The sequence below is a fragment of the Poeciliopsis prolifica genome, unplaced genomic scaffold (assembly GCF_027474105.1).
Source record: "Poeciliopsis prolifica strain line A6 unplaced genomic scaffold, Auburn_PproV2 SCAFFOLD044, whole genome shotgun sequence".
NCBI classification, from domain to species: domain Eukaryota; kingdom Metazoa; phylum Chordata; class Actinopteri; order Cyprinodontiformes; family Poeciliidae; genus Poeciliopsis; species Poeciliopsis prolifica.
The window spans coordinates 2,704,616-2,725,467 of NW_026562419.1; the positions used below are offsets into that span (position 1 = coordinate 2,704,616).

The following is a 20,852-nucleotide window of genomic DNA, read 5'->3' on the forward strand; positions in this document are numbered from 1 at the left end:
TTTAATTACATTTTGAACAATGGAGCGAGCGCCATTTAGAAATTAAACTCATGCAGGGAGCTTTGTTTCTGTGCAAAGCAATGATGAAGATCAATAAGGAGACATCATCATCATCACTCAGCAGGTCGGATCAAAGTCCGTCTGACGTCTGAACAAAGGAACCAAAGTCACATTGGTTAATATTTAGCCGGCTCTTTTTCATAGTCATCAATCTTGATATTAAGTGTTTTTATTCATATTTGATTTTATTTTTTGCAACAATTTATTTGGGCTTGTAGATATAATGATGGTCAAGAACCTGGATTGAGGAAAATATCTTTGCTATTGTTTAATAAAATGTTTGCTTGGGAAATTATTTACATTTTTGTGTCATTTTCTGAAATAATTTATTTTACTTGATCTTGTGGGCATAATTTCTGCCAAGCTAGAAACTTTAACTGGTGAAATATTTGCAAAAAACTCGTCATTGGATTTGAGTCTCAGTGCTCAGCAGGGTGGAGGATGTGTAATGCTGTGGGCCTGCTGCTCTTTTAAAGGGACGTTTCTGAATTTTTCAAAGCTGCAGGAAAAAAAAAACTCATCTGTTTTAAGATGTCTGACATCCTGACATTAATAATGCTTTGGAATAAATAAAAAACTGATAGGATATTATTTTGAAATGTTAAAAATCAGAAATTCTTGATCGATGCAACTGGAAAAATATCAATAAGCTGCAGGAAACACAGGAAACACAGGAGGGCAATATTGTCCAACCATCTGGATCTGTTGAGGAAAAAAACTAAATGCTGTTCCTCTGCAACAGAAACGATCCTGCAGGATCAATGAAGTTTCCTTCCTGTCCGTCATCAGGCTGCCGGTGACCCGGTATCGTTTACCGGGTCGGCCTGCATATGAATCAGCTCTGCATTAAACACCAACGTCTTCAAAAACTGGAAATAATCAGAAACACTCCGGCGCTCACGTTTCTTCAGCAAGCCGGACAGAATCACAAATTTACAGCAGAAATTAGCAAAACATTTTATCAAAAATAATGAAGTTGCTATGAAAGCGTAAGTCTGGCTGAACATTCATATGTTGGCAGAAAGCAGGGATCATTTCCAGCTCGTTTTAGTTTTAACAGGTTTTTCTTAATCACACAAACATTTTGTTTCTAAAAAACAAAACCCTTCCCTCTCGACCAGCTTTCACGTATCAGACGCACAGACCGCGTGTTTCTCCTGCGGCGGGAAGCAGCCTCATCGCTGCAGGACTTCAATAAGCCACTCGAGGTTAAATGAATGCTTCGCATGCAGAGGTCAGAGTTCAGCCTGTTCCCAGGATGCATCACCAAGCTGAACTGTTTCACTCATCAACATGTCAGATGGAGATGAATTTGACTTGAACCGACGCCCCAAACGAGGCCTCTTCCTCCTCCTCCTCCTCCTCCTCCTCCTCCTCCTCCTCCTCCTCCTCCTCCTCCTCCTCCTCCTCCTCCTCCTCTCCTCCTCCTCCTCCTCCTCCTCCTCCTCCTCCTCTTCATCCTCCTCCATCACGTCCTCAGAGACGCTGCTTCAGTTGCTGCTCTTCTGTCTCTCTGGTCCTCCATCATTTCATGTCCTCCTCTATTTCCAGACGATAGAAACTTTTAATCCCTCCATCATCTCCGTCCGTTGCGTCTTCCGGTGAGCGGTCGTCACACGTCGGTGGCGTTCAGGTGCGTGGAGACCGGGTCTTGCGTCTCCAGGACGATCTTCTTCGCCCTCGCCGCGCCGGCCGCCCCTCCGCCGACGGGGTGGATGCTGTCCAGCCGGCCGCCGCGGTCTCTGCGACACTTGAAGACGGCGAGGAAGGCGGCGCGGTAGTTGCGGTTCATCCAGCCGTACAGCAGCGGGTTGGCGAAGGTGGAGCACATGGCGATGACGTGGAAGATGGTGTAGAGCAGGCGGTAGTCGCGCATGTCCAGCACGGAGCTGTCGATGTCGGTGGCCAGCTGGAAGGCGTGGATGGGCAGCCAGCAGACGGCGAACACCACCACCATGGTCACCAGCATCTTGGTGGTTTTGCGGCGGCGGCGGTGGCGCTCGGAGCTGGCGCTGCTGTTGACGCCGCTCTCCGCCGGGCTGACGTGGCCGCGCAGCTTGGACCAGATGCGGGCGTAGGCGAAGGAGATGATGGACAGCGGCAGGAAGTACTGCAGGATCAGCATGGAGATGCTGTAGAGCGTTCCGTCCGTCCCTTTACCGGGCCACTTCTCCCGACAGAACTGAGGAAACAGAACCACAAGTTTGGTTCAGAAGGTTTACAGGAAAACTGCGAAAATCTGCAGGAAAGTCTGGAGAAGCTGGACCACAGATCATTTGGACGTTTTGGATTTTTAAAATCTTTGGTGAAATTTTCTCTGCTTGTTGTAAACAATGTTAAAAAAGATCATTTTTAAAGACTTGTGTCCCTGATCTTTATCACTTTGGTTAAAGAAAAACCAGCTGAGACATTTTGACAAATAACTGAGTATTAAAAGCATAAAGACCCTCAAAAAGTGTTAATAACTGCAGATGAAAACCAAAGACTGCATGAACGTCCATCTGTTTGGCAGCAGGACATGCAGAAATGAAGGCTTGATAAAAACAATAAAAATGATTCGTAATCTTTCGTTCCTAGTTTATTCTAATCAAGCTGCTCTGCACAGCAGCGACGATCGTTAAATATTTCACACTTTCATGAGGAAAGTGACACAGAGCGCTTCTTTTTCTCAGGAAGATGAAAGGAAAACGTGAAAAAGTGAAGCTCTGCAGCATCCAGGTGGAGGAATTACACTAAGTGCAGAAATCTGCGGTAAAAAAGATAAAAGCGAGAGCGAAGGAGGCAGCAGCAGCTGGGAGAGGAGAAGAAACTGGGAGGAGAAAAGTCAGGAGAGGAGGAAGAAAAGGATGAAAGCACAGGTTGAGGGGAAATGTCTGCTGCTTCAGTGTGTGTGTGTGTGTGTGTGTGTGTGTGTGTGTGTGTGTGTGTGTGTGTGTGTGTGTGTGTGTGTGTGTGTGAGAGAGAGAGAGCGAGAGGGGAATCACTGTAACTTACATTTTGAAAAAAAGAAGTACTTTTAGGAGTATTTTTACTTCTCTGTACCTTTTTTTTCTCATTTTATTCTAAAGTATTTCTTCTCTTATTTAAGTTAAATTTCTGTTTTTGTTAAAGTTTCTTAAGTTTTTTATTGTAAGAAACTGATTTGGAAAAATGTTCTTTTGCGTGATATTATATTTTTGATCTTAAGTTTTGTTCTGATGATGTGATGTTTAAATATCAAATGTTCTGGTCAGTCGCTCGGTGAGTCTTTTCTCGGGCTTCTCCAGAGTGGAGGCTCCTGATGTGGTGGTACCTGCAGCGTGTGGCCCGGGTCCAGCACAAACGAGCCGTACTCTCTGAAGATGGCCATGGGGCTGGCCAGGACGGCGCTCAGCACCCAGGTCAGCGCGATCACCCCGAAGCACACATCCTTCCTCATCCTGGTCTCCAGGTGGTACACGATGCACCTGAAACACACACACACACACACACACACACACACACACACACACACACACACACACACACACACACACACACACACACACACACACACACACACACAGCTGAGTCCAGCTTGGAAAACACACACTGACACTAATGATGGCCTCAGATTAATAATGGATGCTGCAGCTGATAGGAATTTCATGAACAAGCGGCAGGAACGCGCTCCACCCTTGTAATGTTGCCACTTAACCTGCAGCCTGCCAGAGGAGCAACAAAAGCAGGATGGATTATTCATCTGATGTCTCTGTGGGAGCAGCTTGTTATTTATAATGCATCCCAGCGGTTTGATAATCCAGGGCAGAGCCACCAGCTTCAGTCAGAACCGGCTGCAGAATCACTGCTCTGGTTTTCTTTGCAGCACAACGAAGACCAGAAGATGTCAGACGATGGAGCAAACAGAACCATCGTCTGAATATAAAGATATGGATTCAAAGGTTTCAGATGATGTGAAGGACATGGAAACAAAACATAAGTTGTTATTTATTTTGCTCAGTTCTCAACCCGATTTCAGTGCTTTGTGAAATCTTAGATGTTTTCTCTGCTAATATTTTGACCCTTCATAAACAAACTAACATTTCTTCCACGACTATTGAATGTCTTCTAACGTCGATGGCCAATAAATGAGAAGCTTCTCATTGCATCAATATCATTTCACTCATTAAAAGGTAATTTAACCTCTAAATTTAAAGTTTTCCGAAACCAGTTAAACTCAGATCCTGATCTTTATTCTCCAATTATCACCAACTTAGGAAAACTAATGAAGCTTAACTATGATAAAATATGACTATGTCACCGTATTGAGCCAGAGCTGCAGATGTTGTGATTCCAGCTGCAGCTCATTAGAAAAGCCAAGTTATTCACTGAGAGGTTTGCACTGTGGTGCATAAATAAAGAGCAGATGAACAGGTGCAGGTGAAAAGCTAATGAAGGACTTTAATGCAACTCAGTTCCACTTAGAGCTGAAATCGTGACCCGCAGAGCCGACAGGAAGTCCAGAAATGGGCCGAACCGGTTAGTGGAAAAACACGGAGCTGATGTAAACATGAACAGCAGAAGAAAAAAAAACACTCAAATACCTTCTGGCATTTTTAATAAACATTTTTATTGACATTGTATAAAAATGTCAAAAGGTCAGTGAGACGTTGTGGGAGAAACATGCAACGAATAATCACCGGTTCTGGGACCCGAACCGTAACCAGGGCAACGACCCGAACCGTAACCAGGGCAACGACCCGAACCGTAACCAGGGCAACGACCCGAACCGTAACCAGGGCAACGACCCGAACCGTAACCAGGGCAACGACCCGAACCGTAACCAGGGCAACGACCCGAACCGTAACCAGGGCAACGACCTAAATGAAAAATTAGCTTTGCTATTAGCTATTAGCTATTAGCTATTAGCGCGTTAGCAGAAATACCCTCCACTGCACAGGAAAAAGCTTTCACCTTCAACTGGTTGGTTTTGGTGTCTTTGTACCTTTTAATGGATGAATTAATTTATCAATTCTCACTTACATTAGTAAAAAAAAATGTAAGTTTGTTTTCCTGCAAAGTGAGAAAACAAAACATTTTTTCTTTCTGTGTCGGTAGTTTGGGAGGCACCAGGAGCCCAGCAGCAGGTTCTTATGTCACCTGGTTCAGGTGCAGCAGGTGGACTGAGGCCGACATGACGATGGAGGATCAACGCCTGATGAAACCCTGAGAAAACTCATCGATCTGCCTGATAAACAGCCTCAATTCAGAAAGTCAGAGGGAGCCTGAGGCCTTCCTCTGATGCAGATTATATAGATGGGTCGGTCCAGATGGTTTTCCACTTGGATCCGCTTCCTTTGAGGATGTCTCCAACCGGCAATCACTGAGAGTGTCTGTAATCAGAACTGTGACGATGATGATGATGATAATAATAATAATAATAATAATAATGGAGGAACTGGGTTTCTGTCTAAGAAAGAAATTCAAATAATTGACTTTTAGTGAAAATGCTGCAGAATCTCCAAAGTTATGAAATGATTCAACTGTTGGATCTAAAGGCAATGAAATCAGAGCATGAACTCTGCAGTAGTCGTGTCTGGATGCTTCTTATTTTGGAGGTGAAACAGACAAACTGACTTTCAGTTGTTTCCTCCAGTGAGCATAAAGATTAGCAGCCGGAGACGTTATCGTCTCCACCGCTCGCTCTTTTCCTCCTCCTTTTTATTTGTATTCAGCGAATGTAACGTTCGTCAGCCAAGTGCACCTCTGCGGTCTTCTGGCCGCCATCTGTTTGCTGTGGATTAAAAGCTGCCGTCGCTCCCTCTAGAGCCAAAGCAGAAGCACGAAAGCGCGAGAACACCTGAGCAGAGGCCAGAGTCTAACCTGTGCAAAGGTGAGATTAAAAGTTTCCTCCGGCCTCCGGAGCTGGAAAGTGTTGAACAGAAACGAGTCGGGTTGGTTGGAGCCGGTGTTGGACATCGTGGTTTAAAAGATAGGCTTTCATTTCCCAACAGCAGGGAACTCCTTTAAATCATTCTGAACGCAAAGCATTCAACAAAGGTTTGGATTAAGAATCAGAGAAACTTAACGGGCCTTTAAGCAGCAGCAGCATTTTTAGGTTTTCTGCAGCAAACAAAGTCAACTAAACCGATTCATTTTATTCAATTAAAGGCATTTTTCTTCCAAACAAGCAGCAACATTAAATAGAGGCTCAAATTAAATAAACTAGGATGTTTTTATTTTCCTGATCTCAGTCCAATAAAACCAAACTTTGTGTTAAATGAAGCAAAAACAACTTAATTAAGTTAAATTATGCCTCTTATAAGGCAATTCTGCCAAATGAAGAAAGTAAAATCTAAAACAAAAATATACTCAGAATACAAATAATTCAGTTAATTTTTAATTTCCTGGAAAAGCAAATTATGAGAACTTGTGTTTTAAATCGATGCATGTTAACTGTTTTATTCACTGAGATTTAAAAACATTAGAAATGTAATGGGTCTGAGACTGAACCCTTGAGGAACGCCATTTTATTGAGCAGAACTGAAAACTGCAAAAACCTGAAGGAATTTAAGAGCATTTAACAGAATATGATGTTATAAATCCTAATGGATTTTATTTACTGCCATTGTTTGTTGATTTTCCATTTTCTACATGCTGATTAAAACTTTTATTTGCGGTTATGTTCAAAACACTGAACTGGAATTACAGAAAAAATAAAAATTAATAAATCAAATAAGGGGAAAGTAGAGATGAAAGGAAGAAATGCATGGAAAAACAAAACACAAATGATAATAATAATAATAATAATAATGATGATGATGATGATGATGATGATGATGATGATGATAATAATAATAATAATAAAAATAATAGTAATAATAATATAATGATAATAATAATAATAATAATAATAATAATAAAAAAATAGTAATAATAATAATAATAATAATAATAATAATAATAATAATAATAATAATAATAATAATAATAGTAATGATGATGATAATAATAATAATAATTATAATAATAATAATTATAATAATAATATTAATAAGGCTTGACTCAGAAGCAGAAACTCCAGATTTCTCCCCAGCTGGTAGAAAGAGATGAAACTCATCATGACACTCCTGAGAATCTCAATGAACTGAATGTAATATAACAGTGTTTAAACTTTAATCCTTTCCAGGAATAAAATTTAATTCTGGATGCAAATCCTGTGGCCTGAAATCCTCCAGGAGGCCGAACAAATTTAAATTATGACAGTCAGGTCTTGTTTTTAAGTCAAAGTGAGTAAAATATGTTTCCTGCTGTTCTGAATAATTTAATATAGTGATCAACATTCAGCCAATCAGACGAAGGAACCAGGAAACCAGGAAGTGCTCGTCCAGGAAAAACTCAAAATATTTATTTTTCACTTCTATTAAAATCCTTTTATATTTTTAAAATGAAAAATAACTTTAAGAAAACGATTATTATTAAAAGTAAAATCTTGAAAATAAATGTATGTTTGTCAGTCAGATCCGATTTTAATAAAGTTATTCCTAGATTTTTAAAAATGTTTCTTTTTGTTTTCTACAAAACAAACTGCAAACATCATGAGGTCAAAAAGCCAAAAAGTGTTTTTTATTCCAATCATCTGCTCTGCGAGACGAAGGCGAATTTATTTGTAAAAAGATCATTGATCAAAAATCAATCAGCAGCTTTATTGAACCTGACGAGGTTTTCAGCTCTGAATCAAACAGAAAGGCTTAAAGAATGAACCAAACAGATGACGACGTCTGGCGGCCTGATGCGTTAGGCTCCACCCACCTGTGGCGGTCCAGGGCGATGACGTTGAGCGTCACGGTGGAGACGTGCACGGCGAGGACCTGGGCGTACGGCAGCAGGAAGCAGAGCGTGCTGCCGAACCGCCACTCCCCCTGCAGCGTGTAGACCAGCGTGAAGGGGAGGCACAGCGTGTTGACCAGCAGGTCGGCTGCAGGACCAGAACACACAGGTCAAAAACACCACAGAACCAGCTGGACTTTGACTAGGCCAACATGGCGTCTTGATTGTTTTCTCTTTCAGTCGGTCTGTTGTGGATCTGCTGCTGTGTTCAGTTCTGTTGACCCAGTTGGTAAACAGACTGAACAAAAACAAATGTTTCCACTTTGGAATATTACAGGATGTTTGATCTGATCTGATCTCTTGTTTGCTGCAACGAGCCGAGCGAAGCTCAGCGGACAAACACACCGACTAACAACCACTAGTCTAATTCTGCTTCAGATAAAAAGGCATCTCTAAATAGTTTACAAAGCTTTCAAACGTCCTCCAGTTGATGTTCTCTGAATGAGCAGCAGAAGTCGCCGAGCATCAATCCTCCACCAGGCCTCTCTGCGATTCGCATCTTTCCCTTCATGACGGATAATTAATCAGTCCGATCGTTTCAGCTGATCGAGGATGATGGCTCTGAACGTCACGCAGACGGCATCCATCCTGCTAACAAGGAGACGGAGGGGGAGGCAACACAGCTCAACAAGCCCAACGAATCGTTTCTCAAGCGTTTATATCCGAGACGCAAAATGGTTTTTTAGATGAATAGAAACGCTCATTAACGATTGATGAGCCTCCATGAGGAGAAAGAAGCTGCAGAAAGGCAGCTGTGAGTCGGATGAAGCAACATTTTTCATCTCAATGTAAATACAGGATGTCGCAGCCTAACTTTAAATGTTTGCACAGGAAAATAACTGAAACGGACCCAAATAAAGCAGCTCCATGTTACTTTCAAACAGGCAACGTTAAAAGAGCCAAATCCTTTAAGCTGATGGTTTTATTCCCCGTCAGGTTTAATTTGTCTGTTGTGCTTTTAAATCCTAAATTACGACCCCCTGATCTTTATTTATTCTGACGCTCCTTCAGGCCTGCTCTTATCCACAGATTATTGTTGAGTCAGCTGAGGACGGCGCAGCGGCAGAACCGAGCCTCAGAGTCCGGGAACCGTGACACCATCTGCCCAGCAGGTCACATGACCTCTGCAAACATCATGTCCAGCCCAGACCAACAGTCCGACCAGGACTCAATGGACAGGATGCAAACTTTACCTCAGCGCCAGTGACAGGATGGAGCAGCCCAGTCCAGATCCTGTTCTTGTTATTTTTTAAGCCATGAAAATAATCCTGTTTTAAAATAATCCCAACACTGGGAAGCAAAAAGATTTGCTGGACGACAAACGTGAACAAGACAGAAACTCATCTGAGTCTAAATCAGTCCTGCTGTGAGACCAGCAGCTGAGACGGTATCTGAAGTCCATCCTGTCCATCTGTCTCTGTCCAGTATTGGACACAGTGAGACTGGACTTTGTAGTAATGCAGTTAATTGCAGGATCTGTAATTAATTCATTGCAATTGATCACATTTTGATCAAAAGTCAAAATAAACATTTTCAATCTGAGAGCAACACGGAAATTGTTTCATTTTTCTGTTTTTCAGGTTATTAAACATCAGATGGTTGCAAAGTTTTACCGCTTCATTCATGAGAAGCTTTTAAAGTGGTAAATGTCTGTTTGCTGCGTCTCGTTTCGCACCGAGATGCAAGTTTAGGCTCTAATATCTTCACTGAACAACTGCAGATCAACTGCTGAGGCCAAAATGAACCTGAATCGTCCAACACTGTTTTCACGGGTTGATGAAAAACACAAATACACAAATTTGGGTTGGAACTTTTGCATGAAAGAAAAAAAACATTGTTTTAAATAATTAATGCATTACAATGTATTTAATTACATAACGAAATACATTGAGTAACAATCCAAATAACGAGATGAATGGAAACTCCAGGATTTAAAAACATTTAGTAAATGTCAAGTAAATTTCCAAATAATAATCAAATGAATAAACGAAATAAATTCTACAAAAAAATGATAAGAGTTTTGATGACCCGAGCCGACGAAGGCAGGATATGTTTTAGTCAGGTAATAAGAAGAAGAGAAGCTTGTGTGTCTTCTGCAGCGTAAGCAGAGATTTGATTTAAAATGCTTTTGGCAAAACAAAGATAATAAACCAGAGTAGAGAGGAACTGATGTGCAGAATATGAGAAAAATGCATCTTGTGCAAAATCTAAAATCTAAACTGAAGCATCTGAAGTCTGGTCTTCAGTAAATTCAGCATTTAAAGGCACATAGAAACACAGACTGTGTTCAGACTCTTCTCTCTCCTCAGGTTGACATTAACAGCAGCTGCAAACGAACCTGACGAGAATCTGACTCTGCGGTTCAGAAGGTCCAGTGAAACCACAAGGCGGGTCGCGGTCAAAGCCTGCAGAACACAAGGACTTCAGATGACTGAGTTTTCAATAAGCGCGTTCTGCCGGGGCGGATTAGACCAGAACCGAAGCGTCGCGCCGAGTCCAGCTCTTTTGCTTTAATGTGGCGCCTCGGGGTGAAGAGCGATGGAAACAGCAGGAGGAGAGAAAGGAAGAAATTAGAAAAGACAAACCAGGATGAGGAGGAAACAACAACCTGATAACAAAAACACCTTCTGGAAGAAACACATGTAGATTTATGTCTTCTGGTTTTGCATGTTTTGACTCACTTATGTCTCAAACTGACCTGACTGCAGATGAAAACATCACATATGCATCATGTTTCAGTTCTACCTCATAAATGCAATGTTAAAAATCACAAAGGAGACGGATAGAAACATTTTTTATCAGGATGGAAAAAGTTACACAACAATTTCCAAAGATTTGGACTGAAATGACCAAAACTGAGAGCTTTTATCTACAAAGAAAACAAGAAACCTTCCCAGGAGTCACCAAACTACCAAAAACTACCGCAGGAGTCACAAGAGCTTTGCAAAAATTAATGCAACATCAGATGGAAATACATATTGCTGAATATTATTTAAATAATGTCCCAACAAATGCATGTGATTGTTTTTAGTTTTTGCATTATAGGACAGGAGGAAGCAGCAGCAGAAATTCATTTTAAATGCAAAACTTTTACTGATTTAAAGAAAATAAGGAAGGCAGAAAACTTCCTGAACTTCTGATGTTTGAATACATGAAACATTTTTCTCTCTGTTTCATGTTCCTTATTAAACCTTCAGCAGAAAAGAAAAAACAAGACTCTCTCAAATAAAAGGAGATCTGAAGGAGCATCTTGTTCCTTTAGCTTCATCCTGAACGTCCAGAAACTGTCAGTAGCAACAACAAATCAAGTTGTGTCTTAAATCAGACCACTTTGCTTCCACACAGGACGGCAAGAAGAGACTCTTTTCATGTCAATTTATCCAGAAGCTGCAACTAAACAAACAAATCAGATGAATATTTGGGACTGCAGGAGCCGAAACCTGCAAAACAGAACCAGCAACATCAAACGGCAGCATTTCAAAAGGAAACCAAGCTGCCACCAAATAAACACGAAAACCTCAAAAATACAAGCAGAGCTCAAATCAAACTCCCAGCAGGCGACACAGGAAGTTTCTCATCTACCTGAAACTAAATGAGTCTAGTTCATCCTCCATCATAACTGGCTGCACCTGCAGGACTGAATAAATTCACTGCAGAAGTTCATCCTCGTTTGAAGGAAAAGCAGATTGAATGACTGAATCACCAGAAACCAGCTGCTGGGATTCATCTGCCTCCTTCATCTGGAAGCTAAATATTCACCGCATAGATAAACACAAATATTCAAACCTGTGGATTCAAGTTTCAGGTTAAACTTTTCAAACGTGCATCTGTTAAAAAAAAACAGTTCATTCTCTGAAGGGTCAGACGCTTCCTCCACGTCATTCAAACTCACATTTCCAGAGTTTTCAGTCTTTTTACAAAAACTGGTGGTGATTTCTGCTGAGTTAACGGTTTTCTGTGGACCTGTAGAGCTTCAGATTATTCCAGACTATAAGCAGTTATTGACTTTCAGAGTCATATTTCTCTCCTCATTCTTTCAGATGTTCCCTCTGCTGCTGCTTTTCAAACGTCTCCGTTTCCCTCCTTCCTATTCAGTCGTCAGAAGAGAAATAAAAGGCAGAAAGTGTCAGTTTTTGTCTTAATGCCTCAGCCTTGTGATACCAGATAAAAAGGCATCATTCATTCAGCTTCACTTAACAACGCTGGACTCATTTCCATTTCAAACTCAACCCTGCAGCTCCACTTCTGGGACGGTTCTGTTCTGAAACTGGGTCTGTCTGGCACAAAAGGCTCTCGGCCTCCTTCACATTGTGTTCCTCTCAGCAGCATTGTTGCCTCTTCTCATTATGCAAGTGCTGAAAAAGTACAAAATGGACATCTGCCTCTTCTTCTCCATTACAGCTTGTTCATTCGGCCAGAAAAGATGATGTTCCGGTTTCCTGACTGACGGGGAGAGAGAGCAGCACGCGTAGCGCAGACATGGGGAAATACTGCGTCACGCAGCGGGACGGGACGAGGGGGACGAGGGGGACGGAGACACAAACCTAACATGACAAGCCGTTCGTCTCATGTCTCGGTTTAAAGCAGCTGGAAGCAACAATGTTTAAAGAAGTCAAATCACAGTTTTCTGCAAATCAGCTGGAATGAGACCAAAAACATCATGTGGAGACACAGAAACACAGAAAGCATTCGGCTGCAAGATCACTAAATAATGTCAACCATACGAGGCGATAAAAGGTTCTACACAACCCGGTTCTACACAACCCGATTCTACACAACCCGGTTCTACACAACCCGGTTCTACACAACCTGATTCTACACAACCCGATTCTACACAACCCGGTCTACACAACCCGGTTCTACACAACCCGGTTCTACACAACCCGGTTCTCCACCATTACATTTCTTTTGAAAGAATATATTTTAAAAATCTGCTGTTAGCTTAGAAATCATCAAACAGCTTAAAGACCTGCTGCTGCTGCTGCTGCTGCTGCTGCTGCTGCTGCTGCTGCTGCTCCTGCTGCTGCTGCTGCTGCTGCTGCTGCTGGACCTGCAGCTCTCTCAGGGTTTGGTTCTGATCTTCATCCCCAGAACCAGAACCAGAAGCAGCAGCTTGTTATGTGACCCTCCAGATCACATCTATTAGTCCCTCCAGTTTTTCACAATTCTGCAAAATTCACACAAACTCAACAAATCTCCACATATTTTCAGATTTCACTGCAAATTTTCTCAAAATTGTTAAGAAACGACAGTTTAAGTGACTGCTGCTGCAGCTCTAGTCCAGAATTGAGTCCATAATTCAGACTTTAGCGCAAACATAAAAATTCCTCACAGTCATTTCTAAATTGGCTCCACAAAATCTGTAGTCATAAAATTGAACAGCCATTTGTTGATATCTTAACGGCTTAATTGTTTTGATCAATATATTCTGGCACAACCGGCCCTTTAAGAACCATCAACCCACCAATGGGGGTCCAATCTGAACCCAGCAGGACATCAGGCCTGACGCTCACTCTGGTCTGACTTATTGCACATGTACCGGGATGCACACCTTCCAAAAACGTCAGCTTTTGTCCCCAGATGATCACGATAAGTCCCGAGGCTTTTTGTAAAAGCCACAATCCTCCCAAATATGCTGAGATATCAACAGGACATGGATTAAGTTCGTCTTTAGTGAATCCTTGCCTTGCAGCTTTCATGCAGTCCATGCAGAGACGGATTAAACCCAAACTGTAAATGGGTCAGTGCGTTGCTGAGTTGTTTGTAGTCAACATGGATCCGTCTATTTTGAATAAAGTAGCATAAATCCCACTTGGCCGGAAAACGCACAATAAACAAAAAGAGCTTCTTAATTTGACAAGTTGGACGTGGAATAATCCTGAGTGGGCTTCGACCTGCAGATGAACCCACTCAAATGCCTTTTGTCAACAAACGCAGGTTGGGGATTGTGTGAAATTAAACATGTGTGAAGAAATGCCACATGAATCAGACAAAGCGCAGGAGGAAACGTGAACAAAGTGAAGGCGAATAGCACGCCGGTCCTTCAGGCAGAAGCTGCCAACTTGCGAATCCACCGACGTGTTGCTGCAGGAGCTTCTTCTGCAAGAAGAGGCCGCTTGGCACAGACACCAAGATGACGACCACAAAAACATTTGATACGGTGAAAACATTTTTCACACCATCTGGTAATGAACTGAGGCATGTTTTCCCTGCTGACCAACCTCAATCTGACCTATGAATCATTGAGGGGAGAGAAAAGCTGCAACACCTCAGGGATGAACCAAGGGCCTCATCCACGTCCTCTAATACTTAAACAGAAGACAAAGGACATAAGATTATCTTCAGTAGTGATACGTGACTCTGATCATGAAGGACTAATGTTGGGCCTCATGGAGTTTTATCATCACTAAATTCAACTAAATGCCCAAATATGGCACATTTTGAGCATTTATGTCTGTAAAACTGCATATTTTTTGTTGTTTTTATTTTTGCATTGACTGATTGTAAAGTATGTGAGGAAAAACGATGCTCTTTTTCTGCACTTACAATATGGAGTAATGTTTCTTTTTTATAAATCCTGCTGAAAAGTTACTTGTTAGTTTTATCTTATTTCTAGAGTTCTAACATATTTGCACCAGAAACTGAGCAAAACACATTTGTTGAGCTTTTGTGTTTTAATCTGGAGGACGAGAGCGTCTGCTCCCCTCGTTAAGACGCAGCAGAGCGTCTTAACGAGGTCAGGTCCTTCAATCTCAGGATCCGACCTGATGACCTCTGTCGCTGGACGGAGAACCGAGGGACAATATGTCCCCTGTGGCATCCGGTCAGACAAAAAACAATTTTAAAGTCAATAAAAAGCAGTGAAAACGAAACCCAGAACCAAAACCCAAAGTGGCCTGCTGGCATCATTTCAGCGATCTCATCTTAAGATCCGTGTTGAAGCCAGACGTTCATATCAACACAAATCAGAAAAGCAACTTTCAACGGCGCTGGTCCCTGAAATTATTCTTGTCAACCGCAGTTTCCTTCAAGAAAACACATTCTGTCAAAGTCACTTTGCATCAAAAAGACAAGAATACTGCTGCAAGTCAGGAAGAAGAAACCCAACCAACCAGGAACTGAATCATCAAAGAGAAGTTCAGCTAACGCATCGGGAGCCACCAGGAAAGAGCTTGATGAAAAGGTCAACAGGTCAAAGAGTTTCTGCATGGACAGCAGAGACAACAGAGACAGAAAACCGTCGTCCTTTAGGGAGCGGCGCAGGATCGGACTGCAGAGACCTGAGATGAAGCGTCTTAAAAGATCCTGATAATGAGAAGAAAAGCTGAGATCTGCCCTGAACGCATCCTGAGACCTTTCCTGTCTGGAGTTTGCTCACTATTCCACCTAATAGCATCAAAGTGAACAAAGACCAGGATCCAAACACAACCCACCACAAAATGAGCCCAGTGCTTCAGCCGCACGCTTCAGCCGCACACTTCAGCAACACAAGACGGAGAAAAAATAATGAAATCAGATCCTTTGAATCATTGTTCCAACTTTAATTTACCATAACTCCTGAAAAAAGACAAAAAAACACTAAATGTATGTGAAAAAGGAGTTTGATGCGACACTCTGGCAACCAGACGTTTCTCACAACACAAACAATCGTCTCTGTTTTCATTTGTTACAGCCAGCAGGAGGTTTGCTTTGCATCTCATTTCCTTAACATGTCTGAGAACAAACACACTCCAGGCCATGGAAATATTTCACACACACACACACAGATAAACTCTCACACTGGGAAACAAGTTGATAGGAATAAAATGTGATTATTTGTTTCTGCGGCTCATTAGCTCCGTGTGCAGATGGAGCCGGTCAGGCAGCAAGTCCAGCCGCAGAAATCCTGCCGCCTTTTTCTTTTGTTTCCCTCAAGTTCCTGATTTCTGCTGGTTGAAACAATCTCAGCTGATCTTTCTGTTGCATGAAAACGTGGAATGAAAGCTTTAAACCTTGAACAACATTCAGAAACTTGTTGCTGTTCCTGCCTGCTCTGTTGGAGGTTTGTTCACTGACTTTCCTCCTGCAGTTTCTCTTATTTCTAATCACATCGTTAGCAATGAACAATTAATCTTCCTGATTAAAAGCTCACAAATCAAAGCATTACTCTGCACCTCATTACAACTCATTATCTGTGCTACATGCTACTGGTGCATATTTATACTTTGACTTGCAGCTCTTATAGTTTAGGTGCTAATTACTGAGTACTGGGATTTAGTTTAGCAGGTTCTAATCAATTTGTTTCACCTCCAAAAACTAATTTTATAAACTGTCGTCATGTTTAATGTTCAAAACACGTTTGAATCGTCTTTAGAGAAGTCAGACTACAGACGATCCTAAACATTTGGTCTTTAGAGACTTGAAATGGGGTTGATTAGACGATGTGTGATTAGGTGTGGGATGTGTAAATCACGCCGGTTCACGCTCAGATAAATAAAGCTGAGGTGAGATCGCCCGCCGCGTGCTGAAGCAGATGACTGGGTTCGCAGAGTGTTTGAGTTCTGAGGTTCTGGTGGCGTTTTCTGAACATTTAAAGGTTTTCAGCCTGGTGACTTCACTCCTCTGCCCTTTCACGGATTCGGCTGGAGGCAGTGTAGGCCGATCACTTTGAATCTGAAGGCACTTTGTTTAAAATGAAATAGTTACACAACTAATTACAATTACTTACTCGGTAATTAATTTCTCTTCTAAATACAATATTAACTAATCTTTCCTAAAACCGTGGAGCGACTAAAAGCAGCAATTATTAGTAATTACAGACGATGAAAGGAGGCATCAGCTGACTCAGGAAGTGAGATAACAGCCTGACATGTGGTGTACCACAGGGCTCAGTGTTTGAGCCCTGTGGTACACCAGGCCTCAATAATCAGGCACTTTTTCTGATGCGTCTTTTCACCTCTATGCTGATGACATTCAGATCTTCTCAGATTTTAGGAAAACTGAATACTTAAAGTTTCTATTCTTGACAAAATGTATCAAACATACAAACTGTGGCTCTGTGAAAAACCACTTGCATGTGAACGATGAGACTGAAACTAATTATTGCCTCTGAGACCCGATTAACTCACATCGAGCATCGTCTTGGTTTATTGGGCTCTTCTGACTCCATCCTGTCATTTTGGTGCCGTTCTCATGGATTAATCAGAAACATTGTAACGAGGTCAACGGGTCAGCAGCAGATCTGCCACAGAGCAACATCTAAAGAGCTTCCAGCTCTGCGGCAGCTGCAGCGTTTAGGCGGTTTTGACGGAGTTATGAGTTCTGGCGTCTCACAAACAGCTATTTTTTAGTTGATGGGAAAATTACAACATATTTAAGCCAAAATGTTCAACCAACTCTGGTCCCTTTAAGGGCTGGTGAGTGGGAATGAAAGCCCAGGTTGTCTGTCCTCTGTATGTTCTGGTCAGGCCAGTTTTCTGACCACAGAGGCAGAACGGTCAGCAAACCAGCTTTCGCTACGTTTGGTCCAGTACCAACTGTCCTGGAAAATCAAATCAGCAACGCTGAGTTGTGAGTTTTTTCTGTAACGGTCCTTCCCTCCTCTCAGCTCTCTGTCAATTTGCTCAGATTGAGCGCTCAGTGCGCAGCCAGCATTTGTAACAATGACGCTTTGTGTCTCTCTATTATCTCTTAAATTAGAAAATCAGATCAAATTACTTGAAATTTCCTGCATCGTACAATAATCTAAACCCATGTCCCCAACCAACACTGTCCAGCGAAGTAGATTTTAATCCTATTTACTGTATAAAAACATTTTCTGTTGGTTTAACCTTAAGGGAACGAATGCAGCCGGACAGTCGACAGAGAATCTATTTAATGCACATTTCTGTCGCCTTTTGTTGGCGCCTGCTTCGCTTCTTTGGGGATTTTTCTTTAATCACATTTGATCTGATGCCATTATGATCCGACTTTGAAGTTCAAAGCGAGAAACGAACCGCAATTATAATCAATACAAAGACTGTGTTTCAGAGGTAATGACCACTGGTCTCCTCCTGCCAGCAGGAGTCAGCGGACCGACAGCTGCCGGTTCCCCGAGCCGCGTCCAGAAACCTCGACCCACATCTGCACACTAAGAGATCTGGAAACAACAAACGATACAATTCAAACTCACAAATACTTTATTTATCCCAAAGGGAAAGGAAATGTCATGAAACATCACCATATGTGGAAGCATTAGAGTCCTGATACATGTTAATCTATGATAAAACACTGAAATGTATGATTCATTATCCTCACAAAATGCATCTGATTATCATTTTAAAGACCACAGGGAGTCACTTTTTATCTTTGTCTTACGTTTGTTGTTTTTTTGTTCATTAAAAATGAGCAATCGAGTTTGTTTGATCAACAAAATCAGAAAAGTGGGGCTTACATATTTATAGAGAAAGATCTTTTCCTCTCATTTGTGTTTTTGGTTAACAAAATAAGTCAAACTGCGTCATCATGCAGCTTCGCTTGCAGTGAAACTTTGTCACCAACAGAGCAGAAATCTGCTTCATCTCTGCTGACAGAGTTTGATTTAAAATCAGCAGATCAGTCAGTCAAACGGCTCAAAGGTTTCATTCTTTCAAACACAAGAGAGCGAACATTTCTGTCACCAAACCACCACTTAATCAAATCCAACATGTTTTAGATTAGCTCAGAGACATTACACACACTTACATCAGTTTTCCTTTAAAGCATCTCACTGCATGTAGACATAATTAATGAACATGGGGCCTTTAGTCCCAGGAGGAAATGAAAGAGTCTCTGCAATTCCAGGCATGCAGCATGAAAACTCACATCTGATGGGATTTTGCTTCAACTCTTAGAGGGAGAAACAGAAATGATCAAAGAAAATCTTCACATCTTGAACAGAAACTTTAGATTTTCTGAAGCTTTTCAAACTTCAACTTCATGTAAACTCACCTTTAGTCAGAAACGCAATAAACTTAACCCAACATTGGACCTCTGACCGATCGGATTGTAACGTTTTGAGCCATTTTGCATCAAACTGCTGCTTGCCATGATTGGCAGGTTGATCACATTTTTAGTTTATTAGCTTCTTTGCTTCCTAATGCAGATTATTCACCAATTTGACTGCAGTCCATCAACAACTAAATTATTCCTCTAAACCAAACGTGACCTTAACAAGCTGTTAACTGTGATGCTAACACAGTTGCCTGTCATGACCTTACATCAAACCCAACAAAAACAGACACCCCGTTCCTAAAAACCCCTGAAAAGCCCATTCTGCCCTAAAAACCCCTAAAAACCCATTCTACCCCTAAAGCCCCATTCTGCTCCTAAAAACCCATTCTGCCCCTAAAAACCCATTCTGCCCCTAAAAAACCCATTCTGCCCCTAAGAGCCCCATTCTGCCCCTAAAAGCCCCATTCTGCCCCTAAAAGCCCCATTCTGCCCCTAAAAGCCCCATTCTGCCCCTAAAGCCCCATTCTGCCCCTAAAAACCCATTCTGCCCCTAAAAAACCCATTCTGCCCCTAAGAGCCCCATTCTGCCCCTAAAAGCCCCATTCTGCCCCTAAAACCCCATTCTGCCCCTAAAAACCCATTCTGCTCCTAAAAACCCAATTCTGCCCCTAAAACCCCATTCTGCCCCTAAAAGCCCCATTCTGCCCCTAAAGCCCCATTCTGCCCCTAAAAACCCCATTCTGCCCCTAAAAACCCCATTCTGCCCCTAAAAGCCCCATTCTGCCCCTAAGAGCCCCATTCTGCTGCTCCTGTCTGCACTTCCTGCCAGATTCTCTCATGTATTTCTATCATTTTTACATCCAGATAGAAATAAAACGATGACTGACAAGCAGCTAATTTTTGTGAACTGTGTGTGTGGTGTGTGTGTGTGTGTGTGTGTGTGTGTGTGTGTGTGTGTGTGTGTGTGTGTGTGTGTGTGGGTGTGTGTGTGTGTGTGTGTGTGTGCGTGTGTGTGTGTGTGTGTGAACATACCGACGGCCAAATTAGCGATGAAGAATTGGTGACGGTGCGCAGCGTCTTGAAGCGATAGATGACGTAGATGACCAGCGAGTTTCCCAGGACGCCCAGCCCGATGATGGTGCTGTAGGCCAAGATCAGCACCACCTTCAAACAAACCAGAGCAGCAGCTGTCAGACGCATTCACGCTGATGTGAAGTGAAATGTGACCTTTGACCTTTCCTTTGCTCCAATTAAAGGTCGGGGCAGTTCTGGGAATGGACCCCTACCTGAACGCTCAGCAGTCTGATGGGGTCTTCTGGAAAATTCACTCCCTCGAATCCGGCGGCAGCACCGGGGGCAGGATGCCGATGTTTGGGGGTAGTCATGATAACCGAGGTTGTTGGGGTCGCTGTCAGGCGGGGGCAGGAAGTGGAGCTCCTCCTGCGTGGCGTTGACTTCACCCAAAGCCTCCATGTCCGGTCACACGCGTCCGGCCAGCAGCTCCATGTCACTGCAAGCTCGCTGCGCCTGCTGGACGGAGGAGGAGAGAGATAAATGACGTAAACGGCTCTATTTGCAGCCCATCCTCCGATCGGGGTAATTACTGATGAAGGGTACTCTCATGGTTTTCAAGAGGCACTTGGGAGAATTTGTTCAGCTCGGCTTGTATTTGTGGCTGGTTTATGAAAAGACTCGGTTGCCGCTGATGCTCATTGCATCTGGAGAGGCAAACCACACGACTCTCTGCATGCAGATGGTTTCTGAGCTGAAGTGGATCATAATTAGTGACGGCAGAATCAGGCGACTGACAGCGACAGGAGCCTCTTCCTGATTAAATACTCCACTAAATTACCAACCGATTCACACTTCACACCGAGGAGGTTCAGAAAACAGCACTGCACTTTTTAATTTGTCCTTTCGGTCCAGTCTGCGATCATTACTGTCTGCTTTTATATTCATATCTTTGTTTGCAGCTCTTCTCATCTCAGTGTGTG

At 42.5% G+C, this 20,852-nt stretch overlaps 1 pseudogene; it reads right to left on the bottom strand.

The window, feature by feature from the left end:
* Positions 1-1,526: 1,526 nt before the first annotated feature.
* On the bottom strand, positions 1,527-20,331 carry LOC129376604 (neuropeptide Y receptor type 2-like; annotated as a pseudogene).
* Positions 20,332-20,852: the final 521 nt, after the last annotated feature.